The sequence below is a fragment of the Alosa alosa genome, chromosome 10 (genome assembly GCF_017589495.1).
Source record: "Alosa alosa isolate M-15738 ecotype Scorff River chromosome 10, AALO_Geno_1.1, whole genome shotgun sequence".
Classification (NCBI taxonomy): domain Eukaryota; kingdom Metazoa; phylum Chordata; class Actinopteri; order Clupeiformes; family Clupeidae; genus Alosa; species Alosa alosa.
Window position 1 is genome coordinate 750096 of NC_063198.1, and position 12950 is coordinate 763045.

The 12950-nt window shown below is 38.7% G+C and overlaps 1 protein-coding gene across 4 annotated transcripts in view; it reads left to right on the forward strand.

Moving 5' to 3' along the window:
- dock3 (dedicator of cytokinesis 3) overlaps positions 1 to 12950 on the forward strand; it is a 557701-nt gene that overhangs the window by 235220 nt on the left and 309531 nt on the right. The gene's annotated exons all lie outside the window — the stretch shown is intronic.

Below are 12950 nucleotides of genomic sequence, written 5' to 3' on the forward strand. Positions count from 1 at the left end.
CCAAGACAGCACTATGCTATAGCAGCATAACTAAGGCATGGTAAAGGGCAGTCAACACCAGCGCAGGTATGGTCAGTTTCAAGTACACTGTCCAACTATAAAGGAGACGGTAAAATTAATCAGAAGACATAGAACGCAAAATGTGGACTCAATGGGCTCAAGTTCCAGGTATCTGAAATTAGATGAATGTACATTGTGTTGACAGTGCGGTTCAGCCCTGCACTTGCCTGGAGTCAAAATCAACTTGCAACACCATGGATTGTGGGCCTTAAGGGCTAGAGAGTGAGCTAAAAGCCCAGGCTGCTAGTATCACCTAGTCTCTTAAGGCATGGGAAGGGAGGTTTTCCTATACGGCACAGTTACGTACCAACTGGTTACCAAACCTCCCTCCCGTCCAGCTCAAGGATGTTCCCGCTATATGTGTTCATGTTTTTTTGCCAGGAAAAGGATTGTTCTCATCAAGGCCATAGGCATTCTTTTTAAAAAGCAAGGTTGAAATTGGCTGCATGTGACCAATCATGTTAGCCTTTCGTAGGTTGTGGACACTAGGAGAAGGTCGAGGCCTGCGCTAATTTCACTCATTCACTCCTGTTCAGCCTAGGGTCAATTTTCCTCTTACCACATCCATGAAGGTTGGGTACAGTCCCATGGACCATAAACTTCTAAATAATGTAGCTGTTGCAACTGTAGACACTGGAGCACGGTGGTGCTTGGAGATGATAGCCTTTATCTTTATCATGCTTGTTTATGCACTTCTCTTTGATCTCCTTTGCATTTTCTGGTGTGGTACACACAATGATGCCAATCATGCCAAAGAATGCAGAATGACTTTTTTCTCCATTTAAATTGACTGCATGACTATTTAAAATACAAAATATCAGTAACTATTAAAATACAGTTACAAATCAAATGAGTGGTATAGGGTATTTAAGTATGTTAAGGAATTACATTTTAAATTCTTAACATGCTCAAATTAAAATATTTTTAACCAAACCATGTAGGTGGCTCCTTTCTCTTGTCTTTTCCCTTTCTGTTTTTTTTCTAGGCTATATTGATAGTCTAAATGGAAAACCTCTCATGGAATGTAGAATGTAATATTAGTTTTGTTGCATAGGCCAATAAAGCCTATACCCAGTGTCGTATAAAAACTGAATCATTTTGGTGATGCTTGAAATTCAACAGACAGCTTTATTACAGTACCATAGACCATCAGGTAGCCACACCCTCAAGATTTGAAGACAAAGGAAGCTCAGACCCTTTTATACCATCTCCCCCGAATCTTCAGCCACACAAGCGGGACATAAAGGGATACACCACCATTTGGGGAAATACAATTCCAAAGTATCCCACCTAGTTCTCATTTTCCACCACCCCTTGTTTTTTTTTTTTGGGGGCTTTTTATGCCTTTAATTTGACAGGATAGTGGAGAATGACAGGAAGCGAGTGGGAGAGAGAGTCGCGGTGGGATCCAGAAAGGACCACGGGGCGGGAATCGAACCCGGGTCGCCGGCGTACGGTGCAGGTGCCCCAGCCAGTTGCGCTACAGCTGGGGCCCACCTCCCCTTGAGTTAAAGAATTAAGTTTTACCTTTCTTCAGTTAACCCAGCCGTTCTCTGAGTCTGGCGATACCACTTTTAGCTCCAGCTTTTCTCACCCGCTAGCATCACGCTTAAAAATGACCACGATTTCCGGTAGTTTTCCTATTTAAAACTTCTCTCTTCTCAAGTTAGAAAGTGTAATAAGACTGGAGAAGGAAACGTTGCGAGTTATAGCCGGGGACTATTTTCAGGTGCTGCCGTGATATTGTGCTGTACGTTCGCAACATTCCTTGATTATTACGCCAGAATGACCGTATAGTTCCATGTCAAATCAGCCTAGAAAATTGCCATGTTTCATTTTCCGTTAGTCTTATTACACTTTCTAACACATTGTTGGGTTTGAAAATAGGGCCAGTGTGTTGCAAATGCCAGGGCCGTTTTTCTGATCACAGTCCATCACTGGGCATTTTACTTTTAACAGACTTACGTTTGTTAGCTAGCTTGTTAATCACCAACTACAGCCAGATCTTACCTCCCTCACCTACCTTGATTTAGTCGCGTCATGTTACCACCAAGTGCTTACCTCCTCAATTTTAAACTGCCTTCAGTTTTGCACACCTATGGAACCCCGGAGGTGTCATTGCCTGCTGCTGCTGCGCGTTTGAATTCTATTGGGGTTAAAACAATCTTATACAACAGTTAGGTATGGTCGAGCTATTTATTAATTTTTGATTGGACAAGAGGCATTCTATGAGTCATCAAGACTTTTTACTGCTAGTCATCACTCCACGTACTGTATTGAATTACCAACACGAACATTCTATTCATTCATAGTGTAGAATAGAGTATGGAAGCCATGACGTAGCGTTGTCAAGGCAGCGATATCACTGGATCTAAACAAATCAGTCTAATCATAGTTATCACCATAGCGGTGGCTTTCTATTTCAATAATTTTACAACGTTTCTAAGACGTTAGTATGTTTTTTTACACTGTAGGAATCACATACTACAACATATATTCATACTAACACGATCAAATTCGTGACTATAGAGTTTTTTTTTTCCCCCAATATATATATTCCCCCCCACACACACACATACACACACACCTAGGCTAAACTTGCAAATTCCACATTATGTACAACTTAACAGCTTAGAAATATATACATTTGAAATCAAGTACTCCAATGTAATAAGGATCCCACTTAAAAATATAATAATAAATAAAACATAAAAAGATACAGAACAACTTAGGATAAATAAACATTACATCTCAGACTCCATAATGCTCATATATGGTTCCCAGAGATGATGAAACTCTTTCTGTTTTCCCTTAGCAATATATGTTAGTCTTTCCAGACCAAGGCACTCGGAAAGCTCCTTTACCCAATGTTTCATTGAAGGAGCCTCTACACTTTTCCAATTAAGTGCAATCACCCTCCAGGCTTGTAGAAGTCCAAAGTCCACCAGTCTAGTCTTTCTTTGCATTTGTATAAAGTTCAATGGATAGATTCCAAGTACACATAGCTTAGCATTCAGTGATACGTTGAGATGAAAGGTCTCTGACAGAGAATTTATAACATCTTTCCAAAACTTCTGAATCAATGGACATTCCCACAAACAATGAAAAAGGGTTCCCTTGTTATCTTTACATTTACTTCAAGTGTCTGGAATGTTGCCAGACATATGATGAAGTTTGACAGGGGTCATATATGTTCTCATTAACCATTTATATTGGAGGAGTTTAGACCTTGTATTTATTGTCTGTACTTGTGCCTTTAAACAGGCCGCCTTCCAATCCACTTCAGTTATGTCTTCTTGTATGTCATCTTTCCAGGCGTTTAACCTGTCCACTGCAGATTCTTTAGAAGTAGATATATGCAAGTTATAATAGATAGAAAGTAGGCGTTTCCTTCCCATACGGAGGGAAACTAGACTATTTTTGAGGGAGACTATTTTTGATAATGGTGGGACGTGTGTAATCGCTTTGTATCTGGATGAGATTAAATGTTTTAACTGCAGATATTTATAGAAATGCTTTGAAGGGATTTGATATTTTTCACACAATTGTCTGAAGGTTAGCAACACTCCATATATAAATCTATCACTCTCTGTTTACCTTTTGCATGCCATAATTTAAACCCCCCATCTTTTTTACCAGGAGTGAACTGTTCATTACCCCAGATTGGGGTGAATTGAGAGATTACTGGAGAGTCCCCCATGTGTTTGTGTGCAGCATGCCACACTAAAATTGTGTTTTTCAGGAAGGGATTTTTGTTTGTTTTTTCAGTCTTTTTTCATCTGAGGAATATATATAGCTATGTAAGGACAATGGAACGGATTCTCTTTCAATGCTTACCCAAGATGGAGGTGATGCACAAAAATAATGTGTAGCTGATGTTAACTGGGCAACCATATAGTACCACCTGAGATTTGGAAACTGCAGTCCCCCTCTCTCATATGGCGGATATAGCAGTTTTAGGCGAAGTCTCACTTTCCTGTTGTTCCAGATAAACTGATTAAACAACTTAGCTAAATTATCATAAAATAATGTTGGTAATGGTAGAAGAAGTGTTTGGAAAAGATACAGAAATTTAGGTAAAATTGACATTTTTATAACATTAATTCGCCCCATCATAGTAAAGGCAAACCAAGGATACAAGGAAGTTTGTCACATGCATATACAGGGTTCGTACACCTATTCCAAGATCAAATTCAAGCACTTTTCAAGCACTTTCAAGGTCAATTTTCAAGCTTTTCCAGCACTTTACAGCGGTGGCAAATGACATTATACGAATATACTAACTCAAAATGATTTTCACTTTTTTATCTTTTAACAGACAAAATTGTGTTTCTTAATAGCAGGAAAAGAAATTAAAGGAAAACTTAAAAATGTGTCACCTGTCTGGAAGTAGACTTTGCTTGCTATCTAACTGGCTGAGTCAATATACCAAAAATAAATAAATAAATAAAATAAGAAAAGAAAATAATCACCCAACAAATAACTATTCTTTGCTGAATATGTGAACTCAAACTAATGTTAAGGCTGCTCTTTCATGACAGTCAAGACTGATTATGTCTCTTTCTTGCCTACAACGGCATGCAGACAGGCCTACATTTGTTATCATGAGCTACCAACCAGTAGGCTAGCAATGCGGAGATGTGACGTTGGGTGACGTAAAGATGACTGAGTTGTCATATAATTGGATAAATTTAACTTCTTGCCAAAAGGCACGATATGCAAATATGCATGGTGTTTTAATGTCTTTCCACTTGTAGGGCCTATAAGCATTAAACCACAAAACTGAGCTGAAGTTTGACATGACCAAGCCAGGATTCTAATACCGAGGTCATGGGTGTTGATAGAAATGTTGCCCCATAAAAAAAATACTAGGGGGTCCGGGGGCATGCCCCCAAGGAAGAAAAAATTAAAAAATAACCCCTTAAATGATGACTTATGGTGAATATTGCGGAAACTAATAGATACATTTACATAAATATAATTTATACATTATAGCATAAATCACACTTAGAAATACAGCCTATTAGGCATTTGGTACATTTATAAAAGAGCAAAGTAGCCTATTTATGCCTATGAAAGACTTAGAGGGCTGTAATGTAAAGGCTATCATGATCATTTTGCCGTATGACGTAGAAACATTTGTTCAGTTTATAACATGTTTTGTTTATAACTTAAACCAACACACTTTTCCACAATATTCTACTTTTTTAGATGCACCTGTATATTTCAAGAGCATTTTCTCCAATTGGTTTTGAGGATATTTATACTGATCTCTGCTCCATCTTTATTTAAGAATGCTCTGCTTGTCCTCATCAGAGTAGTGAATGTTGCATTTATAAATTGCAGGGTCATAGGCTGCGGAGCTTGTACCTTCTGACACAGTGAGTGTCACATCTTGTCTCTCACTCACTTGTGAGGGCCCTTTGCCTATTATTTCCCTCCCTTCTCCTAACTCTTTCTCCTCATTTCCACCTTTCTGCCTGATTTCCCTTCTCCCGTCTCCTGTGTAAATAACTGACCGATAATCAATATCATGCTTAGATAATATCCATATAAATATCTACTATTATCTACTATCTAGGCTACTATCAGTGCAGGTTAGCTAGCTGCAACTCCACTGAATTTCAGCATAACATTTTGAGTAGGCCTTGAAGTCAGCCTTTGTTCAGGTCTGACGATTATTTATTTTGGACAATGGATTTGTGGGTATTGAAGTTTATTTGAGCTGCGTGAGACACTGTGTTGCGTCGTTAGTTAAGACATAGCTCCGCGATAGCAGTCAACTCTACTTTCGTTTTGACATGTCAGAGGTATATCTACAACTATGTGTTGTGTGACGCTGCGTTGATGCAAGGATAATTGTCTTGTCGGCTATTTTTAGTTAATGAATAAAACGAAATTTGAAGAAAGAAAGGGGACCTCTATGGTAGATACGGCCATAGACATGACTGGTGCGGTTTTGCATTCACATGCCATAAAGTTTCGTCTCCCTCTTCAACCTAACTTTTTCCTTGTCTTCCAATGATTGGAGCTAAGTAGCCTATTCAATAATATGTTAGCTTTAATGGCGACCTAGCTAGCAATGCATCTGTAAGACCCTAGGCCTACATGATTTCTGTTCAGCAGTCCGAAATAGCTGTTTTCTAACCAACGCTCATTGAAAAGGCAACCTCACTTCATGTTGATGGTCATCTCCGTACGACGGAGTATTAGGGCCACACATGAAGGAAAAAAATATTTTTGCCATGACGAGATTAAACTCGACATGTCGACTTTAAAGTCGCCATGTCAACATTAAACTCGACATTTCGAGAATAAAGTTGAAATGTAATATCGACTTTAATCTTGACGTATCGACTTTAATGTCGCCATGTCGACATTAAACTCAACATTTCGAGAATAAAGTTGAAATATCATGTCGACTTTAATCTCGACGATGTCGACATTAAACTCAACATTTTGAGAATAAAGTTAGTTTGAGAGAGAACGACCGCTCGGGACGATTGAAAGGGAGGACGAATGAAACTATGCAACAAGTGCAACAATGATTCAGAGTGTTCGAGTGCAACAATGATTAGACATAGGCCTATATCATGTGGACAAAACATAGAACATATTAACCTACGTTGCTCAGCCAAATACTTTGCTGTTAGGTCCTTATCACGGAGTTACAGGCGATAAATGCGATGGTCAAAAGTAGCCTAAACGTCATAGCGGTTTATTTATTTATTGTAGGCCTATTATTAAAGTATTGTTCTAAACATTTAGTTGTTGCATCTAAATGTTCAACTTCATGCTTATGCACTAGAGGCATACTAGGCGCTCTCCCCAATCCTAGACTTTCACGTTGCTTGTTTGTAATGGATGCAAAACAGCCCATTGCTAAATGTCTATGGAGGGACAAATTAAGCTGTCCTCCCGACCACCCCATGTAGGCTAGTAGCCTACTTGCACACATATGCACACAAAGTGCATAAATAAAGTGCATGCACACATATTCTCTCACGGGATTAAAATAGTATATATGCTTAGGCTATACCTGTGTTTCTAGCCTCCTATAGGCTATTGCAGGTGAGACATGGAAAAGCAGTTTCCCGTGGGTCATGAAGGGCAGTTATTTGGATGTGCAGTAGCCTTAACCACGTAAAACAGAGTGAAATAACATTTTGTATAGAAACATTATATCATTGGATACATATATTTTTCTAGCTATTTAGCCTAAACGGCATAGTACCATAAACCCGAGACAGCACTTCACGATGACGGCAATGATAGTTAACAGACAAGACGCAATCTATCTAAATATCTGCAATCTATCTGAAATAACACCTATTTGAAGCCCATTTTTCATGTAATATACTGTGTATTAGTGTAGGCTACATAGCTTAAACTGTGTAGGCTATGTTTAAACAGTAGGACCTATTGCGAGTTTAATGTCAGCATGTCGACTTTAAAGTCGACACGTCGAGATTAAAGTAGATATGATATTTCAACTTTATTCTCGAAATGTCGAGTTCAATGCAACATTAAAATTCAAGCATTTTCAAGGATTTCAAGCACCTGTACGAACCCTGATATAGTTACTAAGTAAGCCTCCTCTAGTAAGAAAGTAAGAAATGCAGTGAAATTATGTCTGGTGTCAGCCTATTTGTGCATTTATGGGGGGTAAAAAAAGTGCAGTAGAAGAGGGGTTTAGTAGATTAAGTGGCAAGGGCTGCATAAGAAAGGTGGGGGGAGGATTGGGATGGGGGCACCAACAAGGAGCACCCAAGAGCAACAGGGGCAAGGAAAAACTCCCTTACCAAGGAAGAAACCTTGGGCAGATCCACGGCTCAAGGGGCTAACCCAAGTGCCAGGGGTCTTGGTGTGTGTGTTGGGGACAAAGGGAGAGGGATAGTGTGCTGCGTAGGTGGGGAGAGGGCAGTGTGCAATATGGTGTTGGAGAAGCTTCCTCATGAGACAATGTGCTGTGTATTGGGGGTCAGTGTGCTGTAAGTATGTTCGGGATGTGTGTTGGAGAAGCTCCCTGATGAAATAATGTGCTGTGTATGTAGGGGAGAGAGGGGGGGGGCAGTGTACTGCAAGTATGGTGAAGGGACTTACTATTGCAAGCAGAGTACTGTATGTATGATGTATGTGAGTGATGACAGTAAAGATGTGTGTGTGGGCGGGAGGGGAGTGGAGCAGTGACTGTGTGTGTGTGTAGTGTGTGTGTGGGTAGGTGGGGGCAGTGTGCTGTAAGTATGTAGAGGATGTGTGTTGGAGAAGATCCTGAAGACAATGTGCTGTGTATGTAGGGGGGGGCAATGTGCAGCAAGTATGTAGAGGAGGCTTACTGTAGCAACCAGTGTGCGGTATGTACAGTATGTGTGGTGATGACAGTGATGATGTAAGTGTGTGTGTGTGTGTTTTTTTGTGTGTGTTGGGGATGGGGGCAGAAAGGCTAGGCAATCAAGGACATGGGTAGATAAATGGAGGAGAAATCAAAAATAATAAATAAAAAGTTCTGTGGAGATGTGCAAAAGTTGGAGAAAGTCAGATGTGTGTGTGTGTGTGTGTGTTTTGACGTGTGATGAAATAAGAAAATAAATAAAAAGTCTGTAGCATAGGGAGAGGGATGTAAAAGTGCTAAAAGTCATGTAGGTGTGTGTGTGTGGGGGGGGGGGGGGGTCATGAGTGCTGAGGAGTGAATGAGTGCAAAGTCAGTATAGTGGGAGTTCAGAGTTGAAAAATGTTTGAGAGTGCTGAGGAGTGAATGTGTGCAAAGTCAGTATAGTGTGAGTTCAGAGTTCGGATGGCCTGGGGATAAAAACTTCTCCTGAGTCTCTCAGTTCTGGCTTTGTGACTACATAGGCGTCTTCTTGATTTCAACGGTAGGAATAATCCATTGTTAGGATGAGAAGAGTCCTTCAGGATCTTTTGGGCTCTTAGGAGTACTCTTCTGGAATAGATATCTTGTAGACCAGGGAGTTGAGTTCTTATAGTACGTTCAGCTGAGCACTACCATTTCCTTGGTTTTATTGACATTCAGTGTCAAGCTGTTAGATTGACACCACTGTGCCACCTCATCAACCTGATCCAAGTAGAGCTGTTCATTGTTGTTACTAATCAGGCCCAAGATCACTGTGTCATCTGCAAACTTGATGATGGAGGTATGACTACTGTTGGCTTTGCAGTCATGTGTGTAGATGTTGTACAGCAGTGGACTCAAAACACAACCTTGGGGAGCACCAGTGCTGATGGTCAATGTGTCAGATGTCAGACCCCCCACTCTAACCATTTGTGAACGGTGAGAAAGTCAAATATCCAGTGACACAGGGTGGTGTTCAGTCCTAAGGCCTTCATCTTTGTGACCAAGGTGAGAGGTACTATCGTATTGAATGCTGAACTAAAGTCAATGAACAGCATCCTCACATAATTCCCATTCCCCTCCTCGAGGTGAGTTAAGGTGGTGTGCATGAGGTTTGAGATGGCATCCTCTGTAGACCTGTTGGCTCTGTAAGCAAATTGGAGGGGGTCGAAGGAGGCAGGGAGGGATGAGCAGATAATGTTTTTCACAAGCTTCTCAAAACACTTCATCACTGTAGACGTCAGGGCTACTGGGCGGTAGTCATTCAGACATGATGGACTTTTGTTTTTCGGTACTGGAACAATAACAGACTGCTTGAGGCAAGTAGGAACTGTCTCTTGAGCCAATGCTGTGTTAAAGATATAAGTGAACACAGGAGCTAACTGAGCAGCGCAGGATTTCAAAACCCTGTTAGAAATTCCATCCGGTCCAGCAGCTTTTCTACAATTAACCCTCCTAAAGGCATTGCTCGACTCACATCCAGACCATCGGTTTAATAATTGGGTGACCTGATCTATCAAGGGGTCGTAGTTTGATGAGATTATTTTATTGAGATCTGGAGTAATTTAACACCCAGATATTTGAAACCTTCACTAGTTGTTGTAAAAGGTGTTGTTACTGTGGGGTTCTTCCTCTCTTCCTCATTAAGAAACATACAGATTTAGAATTATTAATTTCATAACCAGAAAATTTTCCAAAGTCTTCTAATAATCTTGTCAGGTTTTGGATGCTCTTGTTTAAATCTGTCAAAAATGTCATCTGCAAATAAAGAAATAAGGTGTTCTCTTCCTCCAATTCTTATGCCTGATATACCTTCATGTGTTCTCGCCGCTACAGCCAGAGCTTCTATTGCTAATGTAAAAAGTAGTGGTGATAAAGGGCATCCCTGTCTGGTTGATTGCTGTAGGTTAAATGGTTTTGAAACATTGTCATTAGTTAGAATTTGTGCTGTAGGATTTGTATATAGTAGTCGAATCCATTGGAGGAATGACTTACCGGACCCATATCTTGGAAGTAATTCTAGGAGATAGTTCCATTCTATTCTATCAAATGCTTGTTGTGCATCTAGAGATAACATTGCAGTGTCTTTAGTGTTATGTTTTTCATATAATATATTCAGGACCCGCCTGATATTGTGATATCCCTGTCCATTTCTAACAAAACCTTGTTGATCATTAGTTATTAATTTAGGTAAATATTTGTCTAGTCTCCTGGCAAGAGCCTTACATAATATCTTAGTGTCACATTCCATGAGACTTACAGTATTCCCCTGTAGGAGGAACATTCAGTTGGGGGTTTGTTAGGTTTTAATATAAGAGTTACAGTAGCTATTCTCAATGAGTCTGGCAACATTCCCAATTCATATGACTCATCATATGACATGTCTAGAAGAGGCTGGACCAATTTACTTTTAAATTCTTTATAAAATTCTATTGGCAACCCATCTGGTCCAGGTGCTTTACCACTAATCATGTCACCTATAGCCTCTAAAAGTTCCTCTATTGTTAGTGGACTATCCAGCATTGTTTTATCCTCCTCTGATAATGTCTGCAATTGTAATTGGTCAAGAAAAGTGTTCTGAGCTTCTTCATTTCCATTATATTCTGATTTGTACAGAAGCTTGTAAAATTCTCTAAAATTATCATTTATCTCTGTGGGGTCAATTGTTAAGTTGCCGTTTTGCCATCTGGATACTATGAATAGTTCTGTCAGCCTGTATTTTCTTAAGTTGTCAGACCAGTAATTTGCCATCTTTTTCTCCTTGATCATAATATGCTTGTTTAGTCCACATTAAATTCCTAGCCACTCTCTCAGCTGTCAGTTTATCATATTTAGCGGTCATGGCATTTAGGTTTTGTAATTTTTTAGGATCTTTGTCATGATAGAATTCACTCTCTATTTTTTTTATTTGTTTTTCTAATGACTGTATTTCTTGTCTGTATTGTTTATTTTTGTTACTAGAGTAGCTTATAATTTATCCCCTTATGTAGACCTTGAAAGCTTCCCATCTAATACTAGCTGTAGTTTCATCCCTATTTAATTCAAAATACATGTGTATAGAAGTTTCCATAAATTTGACAGTCTGGATCCTTCAACAAAAATTATTGTAGTCTCCATCTTTTTGGACAATACCCAGTCTTTCCCAAAAGGACTTCCATAGACACTGCTGCATGATCACTAATTACAATGCTATTATACCAGCATTTTTTAACCTGAGGTTGTAATTCTATAGATATTAAAAAATAATCAATTTGTGAGTGAGTTTTATATGAGCTAGAGTAACATGAATATTCACGGTTGTTAGGATTACTAACCCTCCAGATGTCATATAATCTAAGGTCTTGTATATAATTATGTAATATATTTCTGGTTCTTGAATGTGTGCTGTCAGTTTGAGTAGATCTATCTAAAACTGGGTCTAGGGTACAGTTAAAGTCTCCTATGATGTACTGTATAGGCCCTCCAGAGTAGACACAGTTAAGAATATATTTTCAAAAAAGGACTGGTCATCATCATTGGGACCATATATATTAATACGGTTTAGTTTTTGTGACATGATACTGACTTGTACTATAATGTATCTCCCATTTGGATCTCTGATGAGTTTTGTTGTCTGGAATGGTATCGATTTGTGTATTAGAGTAATAACCCCTCTAGCCTGACTACTAAGTGAAGCATGAAATACCTGACCAGGCCATCTTTTGGTTAACCTTTGCATATCTGTTGCGGTCAGATGTGATTCTTGTATGAAAACAATCTTAGATTTTAGGTCTTTTATCCTGTTTAATACCCGTTTTAATTTATTTATTTTCCTCAATCCCCTAACATTCCAACGTGTTATGTTAGCTATTAAACTATTTTCCTGTTTAGTCTTTTCCATTTAAATATGTCTCCGACTGGGACACTAGTAATTTAAATAAAAAGAAATAAAATAAAATAAGAAAAAATGGAAACCCTATTAGAAAGATGCAAGTTTACACACGGGTGGATGACAAATAAGCCTGAAAAAAGGAATTTAAAAAAACTTCAAATATCATCCCTAAAAAGTGTTTATATGTGTTGCTGTATCTCTAAACTTGACTAATATAAAAAAAAAATTAAAAAAAAAAAAGTGAAATATATATTTATATGTCAATTTGTCATGTTAGTGCCTAAAATTGTCATATGGTGTGACGTGAAAATAATTTGAAATAAAATGAAAATTAGATACTTTTTTCTACTTTAATTTATGTCACTGTACATTTTAATCACGTTTGCTTTGATATGCAACATTTCCTTGTGAATATTTAGAAGAAAAACCTAAAATTTAACAAGTTATTTTGTCAAGGTGGAGAATGCTCCCAAGTGTAACCAGATATTTTAGCTTAATTCTAATATTTCTTGTAAGAACTCACTCAAAATTCTTGAGGTTCTTGCAGATACCATTTCCTTTGTGTGCTATTGATGTTTTAATGATTTTTCAATTATAAAGTCTTTTTTGTGACATTATTTAATGTCACACCAAATGACATGGTGTCACGCCATATGATGAACTGCACCA